This window comes from Lipotes vexillifer, unplaced genomic scaffold, assembly GCF_000442215.2.
Source record: "Lipotes vexillifer unplaced genomic scaffold, Lipotes_vexillifer_v1.1 scaffold560, whole genome shotgun sequence".
Classification (NCBI taxonomy): Eukaryota; Metazoa; Chordata; class Mammalia; order Artiodactyla; family Lipotidae; genus Lipotes; species Lipotes vexillifer.
Genome location: NW_006792210.1, coordinates 1,388,649 through 1,393,228, shown reverse-complemented (window position 1 = coordinate 1,393,228; position 4,580 = coordinate 1,388,649). Strand labels below are relative to the sequence as shown.

The following is a 4,580-nucleotide window of genomic DNA, read 5'->3' as shown; positions in this document are numbered from 1 at the left end:
CGTCTTTCATCACACCTTACTTGCCAAAACAACTGTCTCCCATTAAATGCATGAGGCACTCTCTTCCACATTACTGTCCTGCCTGTTTTGCCTGTATATGCTCAAGAAATCAGAAAACAGATGTAGGACTAATTGCTGTGAAAAATCAATGCCTGTCATTTTCTATTTTTATCATGACAATGAATGCTGGATTGTTGCATCTGAACACAGAATGGGAATTATTCATGTAGAAGAAATCAAACATGAAACAAAGAGCAGCTCTGTAGGAAGAACGGGGTTGAACATTTCGGAACTAGAACCACTGCCTGAGATAGCCCCTCAATTTTCCATTCCTACCTTCTTTTTCTGCAAAGTCGAACTGCTCCCTGGGAGCTTTTTTTTTTTTTTTTAATTGTTCTTGATCTTAGTATTTACCCAAACAGGGTCTCTGGGAAAGTGTGGAAGCAGTGAGTGTCTGCCGCTTTCCCAATCTAAATAATTCTCTTCGGTTATCTTGTCTCTTAGCACCTTGTGTTCCTCCCTCCCAGCCCTTACTACAGCTCCAGGTCACCCAGGGGTGAGGATCTAAAATCAGCATATGAAGTGAAAAGAGCAGAGCGAAAATTACCATTATCAATCATTTAAATCTCCCAGAAAGTACAATATTGGTGGTTTGCCTACACTACCTTGTATATGTATAAATAAATGCATTATGTGCATAGGAATATCCTGTATGTAATAGATTATGTAGGCAAAATATATCTCTCAGCACTTTAATTACATAAAAAGGAGAGCATTCAGAATGGAACTCACAGAAGCGCACCAATGCCACGGCTCTGTTTCTTGGCATAATTCTTTAATGCTTACCATTCCCACTAGTTTTTTGTTGTTGTTTTGTTTGTTTTTTTGCGGTACGCGGGCCTCTCACTGTTGTGGCCTCTCCTGTTGCGGAGCACAGGCTCCAGACGCGCAGGCTCAGCGGCCATGGCTCACGGGCCCAGCCACTCCGCAGCATGTGGGATCTTCCCAGACCAGGGCACGAACCCGCGTTCCCTGCATCTGCAGGCGGACTCTCAACCACTGCGCCACCAGGGAAGCCCCCCCACTAGTTTTTAATCTCCATAAAGGCAGGGAACCTGCCCAATTTTGATGGCTTCTCTATGCTCTCTGTATTTATGCCTAACTCAGTTCTGCTTAATAAATAGAAGTCAACTAACTTAAAGGTGAGATGGGAGGACAGAGGTAGGATGAGGACAGAGGCAGGATGAGATTTGGTCCAGAACCAGCCTGCTCTGCCACCATGAGGACCTCAACAATGACAATGTGTCCTATCAGCTGTCAGCAGATCAGCAACTCTCCTGCAGAGCACTGGGCCACTCTGCTCCCTTCCTATCTGTCTGGGATGGATGACATTTGAACTCCTAAAAGCCAAATTATAATCAATTTATCCCACAGATTTACTTCATGAATTTCAATGTTTACTGTTTTTAAAGTAATTACACTTATATGTGCATTTCATTAAAAACAGGTACCACGAAAGAGGATGGGATAATGAGTGAATTTTGTTTTCTTTTTCACACTTTCCTATACTTTTTTTTTTTTTTTTTTTTTTTTTTTCTTTTTTTGCATTATGCAGGCCTCTCATTGTTGTGGCCTCTCCCGTTGCGGAGCACAGGCTCCGGACGCGCAGGCTCAGCGGCCATGGCTCACGGGCCCAGCCGCTCCGCGGCATGTGGGATCTTCCCGGACCGGGGCACGAACCCGTGTCCCCTGCATCGGCAGGCGGACTCTCAACCACTGCGCCACTAGGGAAGCCCCCTATACTTTTTAAAGTGTTCTACAATGATTATATCTTGTTTTTAAAATCAGAAAAAAATGTTTGAAATATTAAGTATCACATAATCTAATTCCCATTTTAAGCTACTTTAACCTCTTTAGGATTACAAAGACTCAGTGTTACACTGTTTAGGATTGTGATAAAAGTTGAGAGACACTATTTGAAAAAGTGACTGTGATCATTCCAAATATTTAAAGTGTGAAAGAGTATTATTTGATTGCTTCAAACTTGGTGCCACTCTTAATCAAAGCCAATCTCTTTCAACTGGACAAAATACATTCTCATTGCTTTAATAAGAAGGTCACCTCTTGACTTAAGATTGTCCTGAGTTCCATTCACCACTCTGAGGTAGGTACCATTTCCAGGATGTCATAAATGAGGGGTTTAGTAAGGATCGGGGGGGAAAAAGAGGGATATGAGCCACACTGCTTAGTTTCCACACATTCAAAGTGTGACTATCACCTTCCCATCACTCACCCCTTAACTTTTAGTACTTTGACATTCTGACATAGATAATTTCCTTGCAGATTTAGCTATCACTTGCATAATCCACACTCTCCAACTGTTCTATATGCAAATATGTACAAGGAGAAATGAGAAAAAGCTGATCCACAAAGGTAAAAGGCTGTAGAATAATGGCAGCTTCCTCATCTCCCCTCAGGTCAAGCACTGCTTGATACATATACATCCTTTTACAGATAAGGTTAATTGCTCCTATATGCCAGATATCCCACTGAATTAGAGGACTACTGTACTTACAAAATATAGGAATGGAATTAGATCAAATATGATGTCATGGGAAGCACAGTGGGCTGACCTGAGTTCTGAGCTCCACTACCAAGTATAACTTTGGGTTAATTGTTCAATTAGAAAGTTGAGCTGGAACTCTATAGGCCATTTAAGTTCTAAAGTTCCATTATTTATCAGAGTGCAACTTGTAAGCATATCACAGTAACAACTCTGTTTAGTAAATAATTCATTTTCTTTAGCAGCACTGGGACTTTTGCATGATGCCCATAATTCACATCATTCTGGCATTAGATAAATATTCCTACTACTGAAACATAAGCCTCTTGTAGTCAGTGGCAGATTTGGGATGTAGCTGTATTATCTTCAGCTGTGATCCTCTTAGGGCTACCTAGCTCTACAAGGTCAATGCTCTGACATAGGTCTTGCAAGGTCTACCCAGGTTCTGCCGTAAGCACTCTATAATTTAAGCTGGAAAACCACTACCCGATGTAATAACTCACTATCTAGCACAGACTGAGAGACACTGCTACTCCATTTAGAATGAAACAAAAAACTTTTAATTGCTATCATATGCATTTTAACTGGAAAGTATTGGCCAAAATGGTAACACGCAATCTAATTAAACTACTATTTACAGTTTGCAGTAGGAATTTGGGGGCTTCATGGATTCCAGGTGGATCAATCCCAAATCTCTAGCTCTGTGTCCAGCCCAGAACCATCTCCTGAGCTTTAGACCAATATAATCCAGCTGCACATTGGATCTCTCCCACTTTTCTGCCCACAGACACTTAAAATCAATGCATCCCAAACTGAACCCATCATCTCCTGCTCTTCCATCCCCAATCTGCTGCTCTTTCTTTGTGTAGGATCTAAAGAACAGGACTGCCATTGTCTTGGGGGCTTATGTTTTAAACCTCAGCATGTCAGCTTTGACTGCCCTCTCTCGTGCCTAATCAGTTGTCAAGTCTTATCAAGTCAATCCAACGTTCAGCGTCTCTCGCAGCCATTTTCTCCTCCCCATGTCTACTGCCCTGCCCCCTAGTTTAGACCCTATTCACTCCCAGCTATACTTCGGAAGTGATCTTCTAACTGGTCTCCATGATTTCAGTCTGTACCCTTTCCCCTTCAATCCATCGCTCACACCACTACCAGAAAAACTGCAAAGACTTAAGATTTATACTCTTCTACCCCCAAACTTTCAGAGGCTCCCTTATGCCTGTTGAATATTGGTTTTCAGACTTAAAAAAAAAAATCGCAACTGATTATCATTTTATTAAAAAGGTTGATTTAAGCATCTGCAATGGCGACTTCAACCTTGACGCCTGGCTCAATACTGATGGAAGTAACCTGTTTCACAACCTCAGAAGGGCTGTGCAAGGTAATGAAGTCGCTTGTGGATCCTCATCTGAAATCAATCCCAAGTCTCAGAACCTCTCACCACAAAGAGTCTTCCTTGTAATTATTCTTAGAGTCTTGGTGGGCATCCGAACTAGTCCTTTCACTTTGAGATTCTTATACTTTTTGCCTCTGATCAAGTCAACACATACCTTCTCCAAAGATTTTGTGTTGCGGCTGGTTAAGGTAATTCTAATTTGGTGAGTTGCCACTGCTGGCGCCAGGGGAGTCTTTCAGGGGTCTTGAAAAGCCATGGCTGCGGCGTGGCTTCCTGACCACGTGGACCAGCGCTCTGCAGCAGCAGTGACCGCATCTTCCTCGAAGAACCAGACTTTTAAAAATTTTCCAAATCAGATGAATGCTTTCGTAGACAAAACTCTGACACAGACCCCAATGTATAAAACAGATAAAAATTATATTTTATTAATATGAGTTTATTTTCTAAGTTAAAAATCATTACATTTATGGATCATAAAGTCAATCAGTGAGGAAAAATGAGGCTCTTCTGATAAACACAAAAATCTAAAATCAAGGGTAAGGGAACCAGATTCTTTTTTTAAAACATTTTTATTGGAGTATAGTTGATTTACAATGTTGTGTTTTCAGGTGTACAGCAAAG

General features: G+C 41.5%; 1 pseudogene; it reads right to left on the bottom strand.

Moving 5' to 3' along the window:
* Window positions 1-3,853: 3,853 nt before the first annotated feature.
* On the bottom strand, window positions 3,854-4,215 carry LOC103070773 (40S ribosomal protein S20 pseudogene; annotated as a pseudogene).
* Between the last annotated feature and the right edge of the window lie 365 nt (window positions 4,216-4,580).